Source organism: Hippocampus guttulatus, chromosome 18, assembly GCF_054856545.1.
Source record: "Hippocampus guttulatus isolate MCC_2025c chromosome 18, RoL_Hgut_1.0, whole genome shotgun sequence".
Taxonomy (NCBI): domain Eukaryota; kingdom Metazoa; phylum Chordata; class Actinopteri; order Syngnathiformes; family Syngnathidae; genus Hippocampus; species Hippocampus guttulatus.
Window position 1 is genome coordinate 6273617 of NC_141278.1, and position 23906 is coordinate 6297522.

At 43.4% G+C, this 23906-nt stretch overlaps 1 long non-coding RNA gene across 1 annotated transcript; it reads left to right on the forward strand.

Annotated features, from left to right (window-relative positions):
* Positions 1-302: 302 nt before the first annotated feature.
* Positions 303-22337, forward strand: LOC147190867 (uncharacterized). Its single transcript, XR_015103627.1, has 3 exons — positions 303-400; positions 3862-4036; positions 22260-22337. It is a non-coding gene; the product is annotated as an uncharacterized LOC147190867 (long non-coding RNA).
* The last annotated feature ends 1569 nt before the right edge of the window (positions 22338-23906 follow it).

The following is a 23906-nucleotide window of genomic DNA, read 5'->3' on the forward strand; positions in this document are numbered from 1 at the left end:
TTAGTATAACACTATATTTATTTTTTTAGGGGGAATGCACAATTAATTCAAAGTCCAAAAATGTTGTTTATGAAAAGTAGTGTTCTGAATTTAGTCAGTGCATGCCGTAAAGTGCCCCCGAGATGTGTTAGCATACTCTTTGTCCTCCGTAAGACTGTTCAGGTTAGCGATTAAATGCTCAGCATCTTGCCGTAGTGTCGTGCACCGACGCACTTTTACACCACTGTGCAAAGTAGCACGTCATGCGGCGTTCTTGACCTTGAGATGTCATATGTCATTGCAGTCGAGGCCAAGGGGCATCGGCGGCTGCTCGGGAATCTTTCGGCGCGAGATCAAAGTTACGTACCACGCTCAAGGGAACGAAACGTCGCTCTCAACTTCGGCATTCACTACCCTTCAGGTATTTACATTTTCTGCATAATTAGAGCCTCATCCGTGCAGTCTAGTTTCCCTTGCCTTTTATTGTTACAAACAAACATGTAATAATTGTAAAAAAATATATATCTACTGTATATATATATATATATATATATATATATATATATATATATAAAAATGTCGAGCAGAAATGGATGAAACTAGTACGAGGGTAAATTTGTAGTCCACCAGAGAGGAGCAACATATAATGGTGGTAAATGATCATGTGGAAAGTTAATGACCTCCCCTCCACACAAGGAGGTCATCACGCGTCGAGAGGCAAGGCGCCTTCTCCATAACGGATTAATATAGACCCATATAACCCCCCCCCCCCCCCCCCCTCCCCTTTCCCGCCCCCTTCCCCCTACTATCATTTCTGTCTCCCTCCACCCCGACTCTCAATCTCCCGGACACTCGTTCATCTTCCGCCATACGCCGCTGCTCCCATTTGTTCTCTCTTGACATGGCCTTTTACCTCAGATCCAATTCCCACCATTTTAATCGAGACAAAATTACATTACGGTGGGCTTCACTTCCTTCCTGCCTGTTTGTGCTTATGTGTGTGTGTGTGTGTGTGTGTGTGTGTGCGCATCAAGGCTATTTTGAGTTTGCTATAGGGTTCCTACATGGTCACAAAGATGAACTTCAATGTCGTGCCAATAAAGGATCTTGTAGCCGACTGGAATTGCACAAAGGGAGACAAATACGACACCGCCTGTCTTTGATGGATATGTTTGACTGCTTTGCAGGAGGACATTCTACCGTGTGAAGCTGCAAAAGTGCCCTTCTGCACATACAATATTTTGTAGTCGTTTCCCATTCATGTCCCATACAGTATAATATATTGGTCAGAGGCAAATAAATAGTCTGCATAATAAAACCTATTTTTCTTTTTTCACACAAACACACACGGGCTAAAATAGTGGTGTCCAAAGGATGGATCAGGGCTATTTGTGAGTTTTTTTTTTTAAGTGTCCCACAGCATATTTCATCGACAACACATACAAGTAATCCATTAATGTTACATTTAAATGAAAATAAAACGGGAAAAGATAATTATGCAAGAATTCCCGTTTCCTGTATATGTATTCCAAATGATCAGGCAGATGCCTCAGCATGTTTCCGCTTTACCGCTATGGATGGAGTCGCAACAACTACAGGGCCATTTTACCGCTCTTTCCATGCATTCACACAGGAGACCGGTGAGCGCATGCAAATGACTGAAAGTATTTTTTTATTTTTTTGGACTGAGGCAGCAATTCTATAGAGCACACAGCAGGTTGTGCATCCTCAAGTTGGAATGAGTCAATGTAACTTTATGGTAACGAGGTGGGACATGACAAGGGCAGCGTGTTATAGGAGAGAGTCACAAATATAGGCCCAAAAGTGCTTTATGCTGCACAATATAGGAAAGGAGAATTTGATGGCGGAAGATGTCAAGTCTCCCCGTCTTGAATATCAAGTTCTTGAGGAGTACAACTTTTAAGGTTAGACATTTGTATGTCACCCGGGCGTCCTACTTGACAGATCTTGTATTTCACGCACAAAGTGTATTCAGGCTAGAACGCCCTCCTGCTGGCTTCATTTAAAGCGAGACCAAACGTTCAGAGTGCAATTCTTGTTACGGTTAAAGGACTGTTAAAAAAAAAAAGCCTCTTGTTTATGCTCTGCAATTAACCACCTCGATGCTCATTAGCAAAGCCTCTTGTAAACAAATCGCTCTGTGGAGGTCTATCGTACTGTCATAAAAGAACTAATTGCTCATTCAACTCTTCTTGTCTCCAATATGTGATGGTAATGTGTGGCGTTTTTCTTTTTTTTTTTTTTCCTCAGACGTAACACGATTAAATGTTGGTGTGAGGAGAATTTTTTTCTTTTGTACATAAATAGTGTGCATGCATAAATACAGCCATTTTGTAATGCCGATTGCTGAAGAAAAGAAAAAGAAACAGATTTTTTTTTTCTGCTGAAACAAGAGAGTCCAAACTGTATTTTGGTAGGCTCCATGTTTATATGGCATTAGAACCAAATATTCTGTGGGCCTTGCAAGATCAGTCAAAATCCAGTAAAACGCTGAGATTGAGGGGGTTGCTCCAGTGAAAATGCCTGGGATTGAATGAGTTAATTGGATGAGTGCTTTATGTGCGAGGACCGACAGGGAGAGTCCAAACTGTATTTTGGTAGGCTCCATGTTTATATAGCATTAGAACCAAATATTCTGTGGGCCTTGCAAGATCAGTCAAAATCCAGTAAAGCGCTGGGATTGAGGGGGTTGCTCCAGTGAAAATGGCTGGGATTGAATGAGTTAATTTGGATGAGTGCTTTATGTGCGAGGACCGACGGCAGTCAGAGAAATCATTTGACAGCACGCTGAATACATCAGCGATAAACATAATGCAAACAAAAATATGAAGATGAGTTGAATTTATGAAATAATCATTCCCACAAAGGGAAACTCTTAGCCCAATGTCAAGTGAAGTGTGTAAAGCTGGCAAAATGCCGCTTCTGTAATTGATATAATAGAGTCGGACAAACGTGTTCGGGGCTGTACTTTGGTCCCATTTGTTTGGTGAGGCGGCAGCACTGCAATTCAAATTGGGCACAAACCATAATCACAGCATAGACATCCTTGAGAGGATGTGGTCCAAACCGCCTTGCAGTCCAGACACAGACACATTTGTCCATCAAGCATAAAATTGGTCTCTCCAACTCCCCTTTTAACAGCAATTCCTGAGCATGACTTCAGAGCAGCACAGTGGTTGCAGTAGCAACAAACATCGGCAGGATAATTTTGGGTGTACTGTGTAATGTGTACTTGTGTCATGTGCTAGAATATATTTTTTTTAAACAGAAAAGTGCGACACGTAGTCAGCCACAAAGAGGTCTTTGAGTGTATTCTCGTCAGAGTGTTTGTGATAATGAGTCGACGTGATGATTCGTGTACAGCGTTTGACAAGTGGAGGTTGGTGCTTAGTGTATTTTTGGACATAATTTTAAGGGTTACAAAATGTCGACATGTTGGTTTGATAATAGATATCATGATGTCGCTTTTAAACACATTCTAGACCAACTCTGAAAAGACGTTTAAAAACGTCTGTGGGAGTGAATGAGTTAAATATGGTTGTGGCCCAAAATTAGGCAGCTGCCCTCCATATTTTATTCAAAAAAATTAACCCCCGACTTCTCACCCGTGTTGATGAATTCTATTTCTTCACAAATTCAGTTAGAGTAACTGACCAGAGAACTGAAATTGATGCTGATAGAAAAAAAAAAGTCCAAACCCCTGCTTGACAGGCTGGCTTCTATTTTGGCTTCATTTTTCCAAATCTAGCTTTGTCCATCTCTTAGTACAGTTCATGGTTCAACAAGCCCCATTCCCCTCCCGTCCCATGACCATCTGTGAATGTGTAACATATCACTGTCTCCACCCGTGTGTGTCCGTAGGGGTACTCCATGTCCTCCCACGATGCGACGACGCCAGTGAATGAGTGCTTCGTCCCTCACAGTGTCCCAGGGGACTAGCATCTGTCGCCGTGATGCACTCTCCGCTGCTACAAACTCCATTACCCGCTGTTCTGCTTCTCTGTCATTGTCAGCCACATTCCGGGACCCACAGCGGGTAGGTGAAACACGACCGTGTGTGCGTATTTGAACGGCGTCGCATGTGTGCTAGCGACACTTTTAGATCCAAGTAGGATTAATGAAGATGTATGTTCACTGGCCGCAATATATTTAACTGACCTGTTCAGCTGTCTGGTCAAAGAGGAAAAGGGAACCACCCACTGTCGCCAATGAACCAAGGGCCCCCGAGCCGTGAGCCTTACGCACCTCTCACCCATATCACTGTGGTCACTGACAGATCCATTTCATGAGTTGCATCAAAAATTACTCTCGAGAGAATTAGCTGGCCTGGTGGTCCATTGGTTCGCGCGTCGACCTCACAGTGCAAAGGTACCGGGTTCAATTCCAGCTCCGGCCTCCCTGTGTGGAGTTTGCATGTTCTCCCCGGGCTTGCGTGGGTTTTCTCCGGGTACTGCGGTTTCCTCCCACATTCCAAAAACATGCATGGCAGGCTGATTGAACACTCAAAATTGTCCCTAGGTGTGAGTGCGGATGGTTGTTCGTTTCTGTGTGCCCTGCGATTGGCTGGCAACCGGTTCAGGGTGTCCCCCGCCTACTGCCCGAAGACGGCTGGGATAGGCTCCAGCAGCCCCGCGACCCTGGAAAATGGATGGATGGATGAGAATTAGATTTTTAATCAACAGTGTTTGGATTTCATGAGATGGGACAGATGTACCTAATGAAGTGGCCAGTGAGCATATGTCCGGCAGCCTACCTACGACCATGGCTGAACCACAGAATAACACTCCCACACGCATTATCTTTAAAAATAAATAAATCAATAGCCCATTGAGGGCCCTTTCCCTCTCTTCATTTCCAGGAGGGTTCCTCATAATGGCTAGCAAAAGCCCGCAGAGCTTTTCTGCACACACTTTGGCAGCTCTTTCATGAATGAATACCCAATCAAAAAATTTTGTGTTTTTTTTTTTTCCATGGTAGAGATTTAAATGTGGCTCTACTTGTTGGCTACAAGGGGTAAAATGCCAAAATGACGCAAGAAAAAGCAAATGTAACCATTACGCCCAACTTGTTTTTGTTAGTATGGTTGTAGATATATAAAGAGTTTCTGTTTTTAATTTCATTTGCAAAACAGGATGAATAGACCTGTTTCTGGAATTGAAAAAGAACCACTGAGGTAAAACAAAGTCTTGCGAATTGATACCAACATCAAACACGATTGAAGGAAACACTGAGTAGGAAACAAAAAAAAAACAACATTAAGTAGGAAAGCGAAATCAACGGTGTTAGTGGAGGATTTAAACATATTAAGCCATTTCACCAACATTACCCCAAAGTAAATCCTTCCATTATTTGGAGTCATTCACAGCTGACAGAATGGGGTTGTTATTTTGCTAAATTATTCTTAGTTATATATTTTATCCTCTTGCAATGTTTGGTCCTTTTTCTTTTTCTTTTGACCGAGTGTCGTAAATATGTGAGGTGACAAGCTCAAGGGCGTTGGCCCATAGAGGTCACCTTTTATTGTAGTTTCATTTTTCTCAAATAATAGTGCAAAATGATTTTGGAGCACGTTCTATTTATCAACACCACGTAGTGTCTTCCGTCTTCTTCGACTAACTGCAATTCCCTCCGGAAATAAGACGGAATAATATCTTTTGTTCTTGGGAGGTGAAAGGCGGGTCAGATTTTGTCTGCTAAGCAATCACCGCGGCGGCTGACTCTAATTGCGGCAGGCGCAAGGTGGTCTTTGAAGGTGACATTGTAAAAATAAATAACACAACAGAGATGATGAAGCCAAAACAAAATCGACAGGGACGTGCCCGATTCATTTATTTTGCAAACCCCTCCGCCCCTTCCCCGTATAACCGGCTAACATTGATGACGCTGTCATGACAAAAATGAGGCACTCCGTTGTCCTCTTTGCCAGTCGGCATGTATCTATTCCCTATTTTCGCCTTTATTCATTCCCCCTCTTGCCTCATGTTGCATATTAATACTAATGGCGCTTAGGTGGGAATTTTTTGAGAGAGAGATGCTCGAGCTGATGAGATGGCAAACACAGATAGAGAATGATTGACTTGGAGAACACAGGGAGGGGGGGGGCGATGATAAGCGATGGATGGAGGGCAGAGGAGAAGAGGCGAGATCAACATGGCACTAATTGTTTCCTCTGCACCCCAACCGAGCCTCCATCAGCCATTCATCACCTCGCTGCAATCAGTCCAGAGCAGACACATGGCAAATGAGACCCTCCTTTCACTCCATCCATTAAGGAGGCAGTAACATGGAGGTGCGCGGCGCAAAAAAAGAGGGAGATGCATTTTTATGCCATTGCGATTGTAGGCGCCTGTGCCCATGTCGGAACCGGAGTTTGTCAGATGAGCTTGTGCCTTTTTTTTTTTTTTGCCCGTGGTTGAAAAACACATTTTTCATTTTTCATCCTCGCTTTCAGAGAGGGGGGGGGGGGGCGCTACGCCATCAATCACCTCTGCTAAATCAAACGGAAAATCATCAAACTTGCGACATGACGTATGCACCCTTCTATGAAAGGCAACACAGCAAAACATGGCCGTGAAGCTCATTGCATTTATTAAGGAAGCGTTGTAATTAGCGAGTGAAAATGAGCTTAGTTCCAGCTCTGCGCCTGCCAGCTGGGTGCGACTCGGGGAATAAAAAATGTGACCGTGAAAAATCAAATCACCAATAATAGCTGGAGCCACAACTTGACAACCGCCATTACTGATGTCATCGGATTAGCACGTTCGACACAAGAAGGGATTTGGCTTTAATGCTTCCAACAATTGAGACAAATGAGGCAAAAATCTTCCATAATGTATTCGCTAAACTGTATTCACAGACATGAGTCAGTGGGTGTTTGGGCCACATGATCATTAAAAGACTTTTAATGACCAAGGCAGATTGTGCTCACATGGCCAACCCCCCCCCCCCCCCCCCCCCCCCATTCTCTTGAATGCTTATCTCCCCAGTTGTGTCACCAGTTGCCAAGGTCAACTGCGATCTTTAAATCTGTCGGTGCAGTGTACCTGTCTTTTACTGCGCAAAGTAAAACACATAAAGATAAGTGTTTTGTCAAGCAGGAGACGGCCTTGTGAAATAGTGAACAGGATGTCTTTATCAGGCTTTGAGTTATGTAGGAGCCAATGGGGGCTGAGCTCCCATAAAGGCAGTAAAATCTTATATTGTATGTGCGCCACAATTTGACGGACTATTGAAAGTGAAACCTGACTGAAATTTTGTCCTGTGTTCAGACATGTCCTGCTTCAGGATGAGCAAGAATTTACACTTTATGCTTAAAGTGATACAATTCAGATTTTGTTTTTTTTCTCTGAAGTTCCATAATTTAATGTGCATCTGCAGTTTGGAATTGGGCCTCTTCCAAATTTGGCTACGAGTAACGGATGCACACTCATGAATGAAGTGTATGGACCAGGATTGTGCAGTCAGGGTAGGCAAGTGAGGCTACCCCCGTGCATGTGAGGAGAATAATATGTTCCATTTTATTTCTCTGGTTCATGCTTTACATTGATTGTCTTCAATCCAACAATTATGAATTATTTCAACGTAAACACCAGCTGAATGTGTTTATTCCCTCATCAAATAAATGGGCAGGGCTTCACCTCACTCCAGAGGCATTACATTGGAATTGGGCACTTGGACCAACAGTGTGAATCCTTATCAACTCCGTTGCTCTAGGTCGCACCTTTTTCCAAAGCCTCGAGAGCCCAGTGCACATTACAGTGAAACTCCTCTACAATGAAACCTACCTGGCCAAAAATACCCCCCTAGTGTGAAAAATGTTTCACGTGTGAAAGCCATAACCACTTTTCTGCTCCCCCTACAACAAAAAGTCCCCCTGTTCCGTTCTACAAATCTTCTCTTGCCTCGCAACGAGATTCACTACAACGAAAACAAGCCTCCCGCAACCTCAGCATGCCACAGCGACCTCTACTGCTTCGTTCGGAAACGGCAACTGCAACCACCACACTGCTTTACACATGCGCAGTAGTACAGGAAGTATTTGTTTCAGACGCAGCGCGAACGTTTCATTGCTACAATGCGACAAAACGGATCTTTGCATACCAAGGAGTTAAGAAAAGAAAAGCTTTCACGCTTGAAGACAGGATAAAGGTAATAAAAATATAAGATGGAGGAGGCAAAATAAAAGACATAATGCAAGAAACTGATGTCAGTGAAAGTAAATGCTGATCGGAAATTTCGCAATTTCTTTCCCTTTCTTTCTACGCTGGCTATATGAAGTGTCAAATAAGTGAATGCTCATACTTATGCACTATTGGAATAAAAATAAAGTACACATATACGTTTTGTGTGTGGGTTCATGTTTACGTCTGAGATCAAATTTGCTACAGTCCTCTGTTGTGAAAAAAAATTCTTTCTGCAAACATGATTTCGTTGTAGAGGAGTTTCACTGTAACAAAATGCGTCAAACGGGAAATCACGCGACTTTTTGTGGTGTTAGAGCGTTCAATAGATATTTGCGGGTATAGGTGACCCATCCTCGTTGCTAATAGAGACAAACCCACAAATGTTTTTTGCCTGTAGTTCCTTGGCCACACGATAGTCCCAAAGCAATGTTTTTATTTTAGACATGGCTTTGGTCTGAGAACAAGGAGGCTCCTGTTTATTGTTGATCATATACGCTGGTATTCATGTGTTTCTTTGAAATTGCAAATAAAATTTTGCTTTCTGTCACAGTTTCTGTAGCAGTGTTATGAAAACATACTTGCACTTGGATACGATTCTAATGTCGAGGTAAATAGTTCGTTTTTGTTTCCTGTCTCTCCGTTGCAGTGATTATTTATTGACTTGGCCAATCACAGCTGCAGTACTCTCCGCGGGCAATAATTAGAGCTCACCTTCCCACATGCTCTGCCTTCCCCGAAAATCAGCAGCTGCTTGTGTACAAAGAACATAAAAGCCATCCTTTCTTCGCCGTCATGTTAAAAGTATCAGTGCACCTCCTCTGTGTAGCCTCCGATCCCGTCTTGATTTCATTGTCACCGTTTTAAATTAATTTCGCCCTCATGCCGTGAGGGGTTTATTCATTTATCTCTTGAAGAAATTGCATTAGATGGGATGTCCCCAACCACTACCAGGCCCCTCTCTTAGGAGCCTTTTCTTCCAAAAGCTGGTTGATTGTTGAGTCTAATCCAGACTCAGCAGCACTGCTTATTTTTTATTAGTTGGGGCGGGGGTAGCGGGGGTGTCAATTAAGTCAGCTCCTTCTTGAGAGAAAGAGCCAAGAGGAGTATGAAGATAAAAAGCAAGCTTAAGTGACACGTGTACTTATACGTGCATGTGAATGATTAATGCGCACATTTAATTACAGGAAAATGCTCGGATTTTCCGCACTTGAAATAATGCCTAAGTATGGGCCAAGGGAAATGGTGTCTTGGGGAAGTAGAGAAAGAAAGGAATAACATGATTGCAAAGAAAATCTCACAAAACATATTTTGTCCAGAGCGATGATTCTCGTTCCTGGTTTAGTCTTTGGAGATGCGCCATATGGAAACAGTACGGCGTCATTTGTCATGATTCCTCAATCAAAACAAGTCAGACAAACCTGTTCGGCCTCGGTGAAAGTAAACGATTGGTGTGGATGTACGCTCACGTTGTACGATTGCAGCGCGAACATATCAAATCGATGAATCAATGACGTTGTTCTGGAATAGAGTGGGCCCGGTTGCTCTCTGTTTCCTTTTAGCATTGCAGGGCGCAGTGCACTGAGGGGGAAGCAGGGCGGGGGGGAAGGGGGGGCACTAATAATATCCTTTCCGACTATAATCCATTTTGTTTCGCTTCTGTGTTCTGATCGCTCTCCCTTTTCTCTCACACACCATGATGCCTCCGTCCAGTGTATTAATATTATAATTTCAATTTCTTGTCGTTAATCTCCTCAGGTTGTTTTTAGGCTGTTTTAAATTTCTTTTGTCCAAATCTCACATTGCAAGGTATGTCACGAGTTGAATTTCTCAGCCTCATTTGAATTCTTTAGTAGCCTGGTAATTAGCCTGAACTGAAGCTTCCTTCCTTCATTCATCCTCTGATTTGCTCTGAAGGCCCCCATTGTTCTGTAATTGGCATAAACAGCAGTCGGATGATAAGGAGCCAGAACGTGTTTGACTCACAGTCAGGGGCGCAACCGTGGATCTGGGGTCCCACCAAATCAATTCCGCAAAGTAAAAATAATATTTTTTAAGGCCCCTGTCAATCATGGGCCCTCGGGATTACATTTCTCCCCTTCATGGTGCCCCATTTAAAGAAACCAACTCAACTCAGCTGTATTCTCAGTACAAGCAGCTTGTAGATTGATCAAAGTGTTTGCGACGTTATATTTTTAAAATTTAGAGGTAGAAGCAATGACTTCATGTACATAGAAACGCATGCATGGTACGCACACACGCTACTAAATACTATGACTACTAAATAAGGTTCATATTTTTTTTTTCGAGGATGTTCAATTAGCCATTTTGTGGTTGACATCCAAGTATTAAATCGTATTTTCATAATCAGCAACCCTAATCCTTATGTTTTATGTATATAAAAGGGTTAAAAAAAATCCACAATGAAAACAAGATAGGAGATTAGCGGCTGATTTGGTCAGCGCATGGTTATTACTGTCCTTCATGTGCCCTTGTCTCCAACGGTGATAAGGTAGATTTATGTGTGCCCCTCCGGCACTGGGCTGGTGGGGGCGCACGTGTGAGGAGTGAGAGTGACTCTCATGTCATAAATTAGCAGCTGTTCATGAGTCAAATCAGAATGAGCGGGCGAACAAGCCATGCTTTCACATACCGTTGGTTTATCAGGATTTCATCCGGGTTGCTTGAGGGTGCAGGTTTGGACCGGCCTCAATATTTCAAAAACTGAACTGACGAAATTCTCTTCAGCAGAGCATTTCGCAGACATTTAAGGTTAATGTATAAAAACTTTTGGGACTTTATGGCCAATTTGGCTTATGAAAAACGCCGCTGTGACAACTTCAGGTATTATTTTACTGCCTTTCACTGTGGGGTTCGCCGGCAAAGAGTATTGTTCACAGTTGAGAGTACTGGTTTCATATGCTAGTTTATGATGTCAGGGGTAATCAATTCTTAACCGGTCTTTTTCTTCTGTCCACTGGTTTAGACAGTTTTTAACTGTTCCAATTTACCAGACACTCCTAGACAGGTAATGCGACCTGGTTTGATATCTTTTCCTTTTCCACTCATCTTGTTCCTTCCGCCGTGTCTCTGACACGATCTTTTTAGTTTCTTCTCCTCTGACCCCTTCTCTTGCTCCGGCTTTGAAGTCGTCTTCGTCTCAAGCTGAATCTGTAGCATTGATCCATTCCTCTTTATTGGCTCTGTCAGCATTCTTAAAGCAGATTGAAAAGACAAGACACGGCGCGGTAAGAGAGGACAGATTCAACATTGAAAGAGGAAACTGATAGGCGGCGGGTTTAAGGAAATAAAATGGTCGGATCAGTCGGGGTATTGGCATTTCATTGCATCATTGTGCATCCGCAGTCATTTACATTCGAGTGCGTTGCATGCGCACGCGTGTTTGGGGAAACGGCGTCAGCAGCAGGGGATTGATGGCGTTTGCTTTGGTTGGGTTTGTATTTGGTCAGCCTCAATAGATAAGCCAATGTAGCGTGCTATTACACAAACTGCAGTCAGGTGGGTTCAATGGAATATCCGCAGAGCTGCTACAAAACAGGAAAATCTATTCAGCAGGCTTGTCCAGCACGCAAAAAACGGTAACTGGATTTAATCTCCAATCCGATGTCTTGTTTGTTCTATTCTAACAGTTTCATTTAGAAATGTTCTATTTCAATAAGACTCTGGTTTTATGTGCGTGTAGAAGTGCAGTGTGCCGAATAATGAATATTAAATGCCAGAATTTGGATTAAGAATGGCAAAATTGCATGTTATTATTATTTTTTCCCCATTTCTGACCTGCGCCTGTCAGAATATAATTTTGGGACCTCAGAGTCTGAAACTATCAAGCAGGGATTTAACTAGACCGATACAAATTTTCAAATTTTGAACATTTCAGTTTCCAACTTATTAGGGAGCCCTTTTGTGTGTGCGACTGTATGCGACCTTGTACACATGGGAAGGTCCGAAAAAAAAATCAAGAATGAGAAGAACTTGGCTGGATTATCCAGATCCAAATCTATGTCGTGTAATTGTCAGGTCTCACAAAACTTTCACCCAAAGTGTACTTTCACCACTTTGTCTATTAATCCAGACGTATATTCATGCATCACACATCCTTTCTTCCCCCCCCTCCCCCTTCTTCTTTTTCCTTCTCTCTGCCATCTGCAAGAGATAATTATTCCCAAACAAGCAATCCCCTGGGTGAGATTGTGATATCCGAAGCTACCTTCATTCAAAAAAAAAAACAAAAAAACCCCCAACACAATATACTGTAAAAATGCTACAGCTGTGTGGATGTCTTCACTGTAGTGAAGGAAAACGCGAGAAATGAAAAGAGGGACAAAAATGCAAAAAAAGGAAATGCACTCTTACCCATGGCTGGATTTATTTTTCATTTTTTTTGGTGTGCCAGTCAGTCAACCTACCAACATCCATAACGCCAAACCATGCAAGACGCGGACGAGAGGAAAAGATTTGTTTCTCATCCGTAGAAGTGGTTAAGCAGGCGCGTGAGCACGGCATATGGCATGTATGTCTCTTGCGGGAGCCATCCATACTTTGAGGCGCAGTTGATGTCCTTTGTCTTCTGTAATCGCTGGGAAATGTCCTTGTGCGCAAGCCGCAATTGCCCTCAACCGTTTCACTTGCACAAAAAAATAAAAAATAAAAATGCGTGCAATGGCAGCATGGAAACAATCCATTTGGCAGGTAGATTAATGACAAATCCGAAATGACAAGAGGAAATGTAAATCAGCGTTGTGTATGTCGGCCTGGCCTGCAGCCACCCGCACACGCACGCATGTCCGGTGGAAGAGCGAGCTATTTACATAATAGAGTTGGACAATGCACAGGGAAAAGGTAATGCATCCCCTCCTTATGTCAGCATAAGATCGTGTATGACAAAACTGCAAGCTATGGCAGAAGACAATGGCACGGCCTTAAAGATTAGCGTGTCTGGAACAATTCGCATGAACACCATCTGTGTTTTTATCACGAGCATTTTTTACGAGCTGATACAATCGCTTGCCTGGCATGCAAATATCGCTTGTGCTCATTTGGTGTTGTGAGTTACTGGACTCGATTCTAGCAGACCGGGTGACAGGCGGGGAGTGGGGGGGGGGGGGGGGTTGCGCAATGGACTGATTAACAACCAATCAGAGGGTGGGTGGATGAATTACGATACCACGTCATCACGTCAAGAGTTCTTATAGGTTTGGATTTTTTTTTTTATACAGTTTTAAAAAAAATCATTTTGATTTTTTTGTTTTTAAGTTGGTCTTTATTAGTTTTTAGAGCAGGGTTGTTTTTTTTTCCAAAAGGCTTCGTTTTTAATTGAGCTTTTGTTAGATTTAGTATTAGTTTGGGCGTTTAATATCGGGCGTTTGTCGGGTGCAAGATAAAACAACAACTACATCTAAAATGAACTTCAAAAAGCTCATGTATGACATTGACAAAGACGAAAGCCAAGGACGTTCACGCTATACTGGAATTCGTTTTTTCTAAACATCAGATGTTTCAGTTTGCCTTTAAAAAAAAAAAAGCTTTTATTTTATTTCGTGAAGTAAAATAATTTGACAATTTTGATTGTATTTTGTTGTTGTTAGTTTTCATCAACTCCAATAACCTTACACAAAACGGTGCTTTTTAAATTACGGTAATTCAACTCGCCAATCAAGGCACACCTCTATTTCATACCTTTTGTACCTTATCTCTATTTCCAACTTCCAAACATCGTGGCACCACTCGCAGCATTTTCCTCTTCCAATCCCATGACCGCCACGTTGTCAGAATCCATTTTGCTTTTGGTTGATAGCGAAGCCGTCTCATGACTTCTGAAGGACATTGTCAACACAGGTGGACCACAGAGAAGCGGCACTCTAGTCGCCCTGCAAAAAGCTATTGTCGCATTCGTACTCGGTCAGCACTTCTGTAACGATGAACCCGAGGTCATCTCCTAGCTCGAGATCTGACAGCGTCCAAATCTTCAGAGAGGAAGAGGGATACGTTAGAAGCTCAAGGCGGCGGTTTTAGCTGAGTGTTCAAAACCCACCCGTTCGCTGTCGGCCTCAACTGTGAAAGATTTCAAGGACAATATCACAAATATGAAATGCAAAAACTCAATCAACCCTGCGACCCCACATCACAGGAAAGTCGGTATGCTGTGAAGATTTTGAGTGCAGTTTTAACCACATCTTGCCCAACCTATGATCATTATACATCAGTCTAGTACACAGGTGTCAAACTCAAGGCCCTGGGGCCAGATCTGGCCCGCCACATCACTTCGTGTGGACCGCGAATGTCAACTTCCATGATGCTTGCTAAAATCTCTACCAAATGTAAAATTATCATATGTAATAAATAACATTAGATTAAAAATTATATATACAGTATATTATTAATTCAATAAATAAACATTTCTTGTTACCAAACCCCTCATTACAGTAACTTAAACAATAGTGGAATAAACCGTAATTATTGAACTTTTATATGGTTTCAGTCATAACGGCCCTCCAACGGAAAAAAAATGGGTTTGACACCCCTGGTCTAAGTACAAAAACAATAGAAGAGGCCAATTTCTTCTCATAAATACAACGGGGAAATAAATGTAAATTGCCCTTACAGAAGTGACATTCCAGGAACAAAGTAGCCCAAAGGCAACTTGACTGGATTTGGATTTTACCCTCTGAATGGCACCAGTTCCTCTGACAGTCGTTCCCCTGAGAGAATGCTGATCAGTTTTACGGCAAGGTCAAGCTTAAGAGAACCATAAATTGAATTCATGCGGGCTGTGGAAGCAGTAATTTGAGGACAGGTGTAATGGCGTCTCTTCCTGGTGGCGCAAACTTTGAGTTCAATGTCGTCCGTGGGGGGTTACAGAGGCAACGTTTAAACGAGTACGGCAGTTCTCTCTCTCATCCGCTGCGGCACAGCTTAACGCGAGACAGGATGTAGTCGCACAAATGACATTGTTGACAAATTTGAGTGCACACAACAGAGGCGGCGGCTCAACCCGATATTGTGGCGGACATTCACCGTTGAGCAGCGCTGCTTCACTGGGGGCAGTTGCATTGCAGCTTGCATGATCTTATCTGCAATATTAGTAAAATAAAAAAAACTGTTACAAGCATGCACAAAATCAAGAGTAAACGTTTTTCTTAGGATCGTTAAATTCTAAAAAAAAAAAAGAAAAAAAAAGGGTTCCATCATTATTTGAATTTCCTACTTTGTGACATGTTGCAAATCGAACTGGTCACTGACTCATTGTCTGTCCTTTTTCTGCATTCTCAGGAAATGAACTTTTTTAAATCCGATCCGCTGATTAATCGCAAAAATAATCAACCCTTTGAGTAACTAACAATTTAATTAATTAATCTCATTCCAGCATTGCAAGAAAAAAAAACAGAATTCTCTATTATCCAGAAAGATCACAAACTTTAATTTAATGAATTGTCAAGGAAGTGTCTGTATGTCATCTAGTTGTACGTGAATGGGTATATTCCACTTTCTCTCCATCATTTTCCAATCTCTTCTTCACAGCACACGAAAAGGAAAAAAAGAAAAAGACCTCTTACCCTGACTGACACGGCGAGGGGAGGCAGAGTTCAGGCAGTGTGGAAGGCTTGGTCGTGTTCAGGATGGATGCCAGTGAGGGTGGCCGGTTATCTCAACAAGATAGGGGGAGAAAAAGATGTGAAATGCTTGAAGGTGAGACTGCGTGTAGGGGAGGAAAAAAAAAATAGAATAGCGCTGAGAGGATGGGGAGGCGGGAGGGGGGCAGGCAGGGTAGCACGACAAGGCAAACGGGAGACAAGTTGGGAATAGAGAAGAGGAGGATGAGCTGTGGACCCACAATGAGCAGACTGTGTGTGTGTGAGAGTCAGGGAGAAAGCGGAAGACACAGAAGGGTATTGCTGCATAAGCAGTCTGTCCAGCTGTCGGGATGGTGAAACTCGATGGAGACGAGCGCTGTCAGGACTTTCATCAACATCTCTCTTTCTGATCACAGCAAACCCTTCATTTCTCTCTCTCTCTCTCTCTCTCTCTCTCTCTCTCTGCCCTCCAATATTAGTCCCGAGTTCTACCGCTCCTCTTCATTTTCTTGTCAGGTCTCCTGCCTCCCTGCTTGTTGTCTTATTCGAGCAACGTTCACTGTCTAGCAGCTGAAGGATGGAAAGCTACAAAACAAAGGTGTGCGTGCTCATGAATATATGCGCACGTGAGTTTACGTCGCAAAGAAAGGAAATGTCTTTGGGAGTCGTGTCACACATCCTGTAGTGGTAGTATTTGTTTATTGATTGATTGATTGATTTTTTTTTTTTAGAGGCATCGGTTTGTTCGCAAACAGCTTTCTGTGGAAATGTACGCATGAATGAATCACTGGTCATTGTCGAAAAATATCATGAAATATCAGTACTCTTCATTAGTGTTGCGGTTGAGCAGATGTCTGCTCTCTTAAAAAAGAAAAAAAGGTCCACATGCTGCCCAAATGCGGTTCTTTCCCCCTGTACGCATCAAAGATCCACTTGTGTGTACTATTAGTATGTTTTTGGCTACTATTTCGCACCCAAGTTACAAATTATTATAGTTGATGATTTTAGACGCGCACCGTATCGTTTAACAGCACGTTTTGGTTCTGTTCTCTTCGTGTACCGAGTTGTACAGCCACTTCATGGCTGTTGGAGCTAAGTGAGATATTTACTTAGGCGGTCCCACGGAGAAAATGGTCATACTATTGGGAGGTTGAGCAGATCAGCAGGAGCGGCAGCATGCGGCGTTATCAAATTGCTTTTGAACTATTTGAGGCTATGCTAACGTCACATCAACTTCCACTTTAAGGGGCATGGGGAGTGGGGGCGGGGGGGGGGGGGGCAAATGGGAGCCACTGAGATGAGATTTGGACAGGAAGAGAGTCAGATACTTTTATTCCCGTTGTCCTACCTTTTAAAGTGGCGGCCTCGTGTGTGGCTGTGTGCCTTTATGATCCAAATTTGGATTGTACTTTGTAGTATTTTGGTGACCCTGTTTCAGCCATTTACATTGGTGAAGGTCACGTTTTTGGCTGCAGCTTCGCTAACCCTTTTTAGAGAGTGCAAATGTACAAAATGGGAGCGTTTGATGTCTTGCCTGCTGCGATTAGAAGCCCTGGGGGAGGTCTCACATTGTTGAATGGTTATTCAGGTACTCTTTGGGATTCCAAAACACTTACCGGAATTTGCCATTAAGATTCTTTTCTGAGCAAACCAAAAATGCTGTTTTCTGCTTTGGACGGCATCCGGAGGAACCGTACATGATCATAACAAACAATTAAACTCACATGATTATGTAAAGGAGGGGGCTAAAGTGTTAGCATTTTTCTGGATTTTTTTTGGTTTTTTTGGGAGGGAGCTAAAGTTTTAGCATTTTTCTGGATTTTTTTTTCTTGGGTAGTATGTGCTGAAATAGAACAGCAAGGTTTTGCACTGTCAGTTCTAATAAACATCCGCATTAGGGCAAAACAGAGAATCCTCTCACCTACATCTCCTTATCATTCCCATTCAGCTTCTATTTTTATACATATTTTTTCTCGTCTCTTTCAGCATCTTTCTTCCATTCCGGTTGTTGATCGTCTTTCACTCTGTAGCGCATGCTGCAGTCCCACTAGTGAGGAAGAATGCACTTATGTGTCAAGAGGTGTTACTGATGGAGTTGCCGACTGTTCTACTGGACATGTCTGCTAGCTTAATACAACCCGTGTCTCCCACCGGCCCTCGGTAGAACTGCTGAGATTTGTGGACGGCATCGTTGCTTGATATTTACCTTCAACTCAGAGGTTGTATTGCCTGTATTGGTTTGTTTGTTTGTTTGTTTGTTTGTCCATCTGCTGTCTATTCAATTTCCCCCGAGCATTGAGGTCAGATTACATTTTGAGGCGGTTCTGATCAAGCATACCATCTGAAGCCAATTTACCCACACTGTTGACGACCACCACCACCCTGTTAAACAATAACAAATGTTCGTCTTATGTTTCGCTGTCCAACATACCACAAGTTGGCATTGATAGCGTAGCCACCCTCAGCTTCGTGTCAATGCCATATGGTGAGGCAAGATCTGATGTCTGTTATTATACTGCGTGATTGGTGTGTCTCTTATAATTTGCAGAGCGGCAAACGGTAAGCTACAGTGACAAGTGCGGGGAGGTGGAGAGCTGTGATACGTTTGGGGTTGTGACACATTCGCTAGCTTGGCTGTGCGGCGCTACCATATGGTGGAGAGCGTCACTGCCGAAGTATGCTGTGCGGAGGTACTAATCGGGTTCATTGAAATAGAGGACTGAAAAATGTCCGCGAGACTTGGTACACTCTGGGAGAAAACGGCATTAGAATCGTCACCTGCTGAAAATTGGGATTTATGTGGTGGCTTTCCAGCTTGCGGCTACGTGACTGGATTTAGCAGCGGTTTGCATCTCTTTCCAAGGCAAAAAAAAGAAAAGAAAAGTAATTACCTTATTTTCCGGACTATAAATCACAGTTTTTTTCATAGTTTGTGCGACTTGTACTCTGGAGCGACTTATGTGTGAAATTATTAACACATGATTATGTCATTTCACATGTTATTTTCACATTAAACCACAAGAGGGCGGTCTCAGCCTGTGTTGATAAATCAACGATACGTCTGACGTAAGCGATGTAGAAGAGGTAGCGGCGCATCGTCTACCTCCCGAGAATGAAGATTTCATTGGATTTAGTGATTTGGAGTGAAACTGATAGTTTGGTAAACTTCTTAGTATGTTCTTTATGCTAGTTATCTGAATAACTCTTCAGAGCAGACAGAAGCACTTGTGTTGTATTCGCTCGGACGGTATAGTTTTTATAATTACATTTAGTGCCTTTACATGTGTGCATGAAAAGGATCATACCGTGTTTATTGGAAACGGACAAAATCTTCTTGGCGACAGCACGTAAGCAGCGTCCTGCATTTCTTGCCTTTTGGCGTCCTTTTGTGTCGACGCAGGTGATTTTTCTTTTGCGGGAGTGCACTTGTGGCTGAGAAGTTGGTGAAATAGTGTCTGGCGGAGCGAGTCGTAAACAGCGCAACCTATGGATGACTTTTGAGTTGTAAACGCTGTCATAAAGATTTAACAGTCAAGTTTCAGAGGTCATAAAGTTCCACGCCGGCCGGCCGGCTCGGCCTCTTTGGCTTCGGACCGTGCTTTCGCTGTTTATCAAATGCATGGATACTGCTCTGGGTTTGGATTTACCACGTCGGCTTCAATGAAACGGTACAATACAATGTTGCTACTAAATTTCAATCCATACCGTTGAAGGCGAACGGGTGATCTGGGGCCTTTCACATCTGCCTCTGGGTGGTCAGAACAGACATTTAAACTCGACGTGTTACAATATATTTGATTTTAGATGATACATATTTTTGGGGGCGGCACAGTGGTCGTCACATCGGCCTCACAGTGCAGAGGTGCACGCTTCGATTGCGGCTTGCTGTGTGGAGTTGGCATGTTCTCGCCGTCCCTGCGTGGGTTTTCCGCGGGTACTCTGGTTTCCTTCCACATTCTAAAGACATCCATGGGAGGTTCATGGAACACTAAATTTTCCCGAGGTGTGAATGTGAGCATGAATGCTTCTTTGTTGATATGTGCCCTGCGATTGGCTGGCAACCGGTTCAGAGTGTCCCCCGTCGACTGCTCGGAGACAGCTGGGATAGGCTCCAGCACGCCCGCGACCCATGTGAGGGTAAGCCGATTAGAAAATGGAGGGATGGATATATTTTTTTGCTTTGCAGCCCACAGTCAGCTTCATGAATGACTGACTTTGAAACATGTCTACCTGCTATGTTGTTGTTGCCGTTTTCTTTTTAAATTTAAAAAATGTAATTAGTAGATAAATGTTACAACAGCTGTCTCGATGTTTTACTTTGTTTTTAAAACTTGGCGTTGGCCATCTGTTGAGTTGTAGCTGGTAGAACTAATGATCTCTTTATTTGCAGGAATGCTCTGCACAACCACACGAGTTGACAGTTCTTTGCGTAAAAGATCCAAATTTGCTTTCGATAGCGCCGTGACCGTCGCTCGGGAGACTTGGCGAGACGTCTTGTTGGATCGCGTGACCTCGACGGCGTATTTGTTAACCCTCCTTCGGCAGCACCAGAAAACATACTTGGCAAGTTCACTTCATGTCATGTTGTCCCCGCCGTCTTTCAGCCACCTTCATTTCGTTTGTCATTTCAATCCCCCCCGCTCCCGCTCCTCTGCGGGTCTGCCTCGGCCTCGTCTCTTCTTACCCCCAAACCCCCCGCCGCCCTCTGTCTCTTCGTATGGCGGAAAAGTGACGGATTGACTAAATGTCTGTCTCTCTGCGGGAAATGAGCCCGCTAATGTCGCGGACTTGGCTTGTTCCATATTCATCTGTAAGCCTGTGAATCACTCCCGCAGCCGACAGAGGCTGTCGGTGTGCACCGCGGCACATCTGCTTCCCTTCCAAAAGTCAAACGGAGCGCAAAATGAGCGGTGAATATAAATCCATTTCCTGTCTCTTTCAGGTCTTCATCAGTCCATCGTTGGTCTTTTTTTTTTTGGGCTCCCCCCCGCATCATTCCGCTTCTCTGTGCCACCTCTCAATCTCCCCTTTCACCTGCTGTCACACATGTACTATGATTATTTTCTGCAGTCTGTGCCCCCCCCCCCCCTTCCCCACACCCCTTTCTCCTTATCCCCTTTAATCATTATATTATCCATTCTACTTATTCCCCCTCTGTCTGCCCCATCACCCTTCATCCATGCAGAGAGAGAGAGAGAGAGAAAAAAGGGCTGTTATGAAAAGGTATCAAAAAGTCAGTCAGACAAAGCTCTCTCCAGCCGGCAGGAAACTGACAGGCAGGAGCGTGACAGTGGTTAGTTTTGGCTGCAGGTATTAAGGCAAAACTAATCCGTAAGTCAATCAGAGACAATACCGTAGCTCGGTGGAGCGACCTCACTGAACCTCGGTTGATAGCTGGCCAGAGGGCCAGTATTAAGCGCTGGCTTAGCCACAGAATTACAATAGATGGTCAATAATTCAAAACAGGCCAGCAGTTCTGCTTTTTTTTTTTTTTTTTTGGGACACCTGCGATCAGTGAATGGGAAGAGGTTGTAAATTGCAGGGTTGAAGTCCGCTCCGAAGTCTCAAATGATGTCCGCTATCTTTTTGCTCAATATTCAGTTTCGATGTATCGTCTTTTCCACATGAAAAGGCACACTGGATTATGAGGCTCACCTTCAATGAATGGCCTATTTTGTAATTTTTTTCATATATTGGACGCATCGCATTATAAGACGCAATCTACAATGCGTCCACTAGATGGAGCTTCACTCAAGGAAATGTTCATCCATTGTTTTGTACAAAATATGAATTTAAAAGCTCATATTTAATCCTGAGCGTGTCACACAGTCATAACCCCAGGTGGTATTTCTCAAAATGTCTTCAATTGGTCTAATCTGTTTTTTTAAAAAATTGTATTCGGAAATTCTGTACTAAATCTCTGACGATAAGCGTTGGACTTCCTTCCGCCACACGCTTTGCAGATCTCTTATGAAGCCTTCACAAGAAACATCTTCTTCAAGTGTATCCCAGCCGCGGACATTCCTATGAATGCAAATTCAAAATGAAATGAATCACATTTCAATTCTTCCCGCCACGGCAGACATTGCAATGCCGACTCGGCTTATTTGGAAGAGCTTTACGAGACGCCAAACATGTCGTTATAGAATATTGTCTGTGTTACTTAAGACTGCACATTCAGCCTTTCGGTGTCGGTTTAAGGCGTCTCTCCATTCCTTCTTCGCCACCGTCTTGGAAAAATACTTTGGGTCAATTTTCCCGCACATCTCAGCCAGCACGCCGACTTGCCAAGTTGAAAAAAACCCCTCCATTCCTTTGTTAATTAATCTTGTACTGTTCTTGAAATTAGTTGTATTTGTGTAATCGATTGCCGACTCCCCCCTCCCCACTATCGCAACACGACTAATTTTACCCTTCGCATTCTCCTCCGGGACGTTCGGAATGAGAGGGTTCCCCGCTCGATTCTAATTTCTTTCTCTTTTTTCAGGATTGATCGTTCTACGCCTTGTGAGGGAGACGGCGACGGTGAAAGGGGGACTGATATGGAGATGGACATTGATCTCGGGGGGGCTGGAAAAAAAGGTAAGGATATTTTCTGAGTAGAACGTACCGTATTTTCTGCGCTAAAAGGCACACTTAAAAGCCTTCCATGTTCTTAAAATCTCACAGCGCGCCTTAAAATCCGATGCGCCTTGTGTATGGTTATTACGGTAATATGTTGACCCCAAAATGACTCCTTGCTCGAGACATGCTTACAACGCAGAGTTCAAACCTAAGGCGATCGGTTTCGCAGTTGAACACGGAAATAGAGCAGCGGCAAGAGAGTTCGACGTTAACGAGTCAATGTTATAACTTGCTGTTGGTTAAGTGAACTGTGTTGCTGCTTAATGAAATAAGTTTTACTGACATCTGATCGTTCTGTTGGCGTTTCCTTGAGCGTAGCTCCATCTAGTGGACGAATTGTAGCTTGCGTCTTATAATGCGGTGCATCCAAGATATGAAAAAAATGACAAAATAGGCCATTCATTGAAGGTGCGTCTCATAATCCAGTGCGCCGTTAAGTGTGGAAAATACAGTCGTGCTCGGATCACAGAGGCGAGCTGTGTTTATCACATTCAATTCTGTCGCTTATGCATGCGACACCTGTTTCTTCCTGCATCATCTTCCCGCTTGAAGACCGTCATGAGAAAATGAAAGGGAATTATAGAGCAGCCCCTTTTTTGGGATGGCTGACAGTTGTCTTGCCAGCTGTTTAGGCCTTCTGCGCAAGAAGCCCCAAATAGCCCGGGGCGGTGTTTTTGGATGACGGGGCATGCTGCTTGGGATTTGGATTGACTTTGTGCGTTAATACAAAGCTCAGACACAGAAAAGGAAGTGTCCTGATTAGTAGGTAAAAAAAATTCTTATGTTGTAAAGAGCCCTTAATACGCCATGATATTTATTATCCGTTCACGCAGTCACAAGCCTTGCCCCGGTGGCTAAAACGAAAAGTGAGACCCTCTTGCGGATTTCCAAAGCAAATTCTCCCCCACTGTCATTGCTTTTGTTGTTGTTCTTCTGATCGGCAAATATCACCGAGTGAACCCAAACCGTGCTGACGAAACCTCCGCCCCGTGATGCAACTGCGCTGCCAGATTTCTGCTCTCTAGTTTTTACTTTGAACTCCTCATTGAAGCATTGGGCCTCCTTAGATTTTTGGCAGCCACCTGCAATGTTCTCCTCTGGCAACATCAAGAGTGTTATTTTCCAAATCAAGGGCAAAGCAAATATTTTGAAAAGTTCAAGGAGTGCGGAAATATTGAATTGGATCTACTCTATGCACATATATGGATATAAATATCAAGGAAGTATCATATACAGAATGTACACTGATCACATCAACATAGAGTGCAACAAAATAATCAGTTGACGAGGCCTTGAATCAGCACTTTTTACACCCTTGAAAAACAGACAAGTGAGGGAGAGAAGGAGAAACGATTGCCGTCTCACCCCCACCTTGACCCTCCCTGACTTCTCCCACTCAGCCTTTAACATTTACTCGCCAAACCCGCCTTCCTTACTCCAGCATGATTATTTGCAATCTTGCCTGGTGTCTCTTTAACGTCTGGCGCTCCTCCCCTCCCCCTCCTCAAAA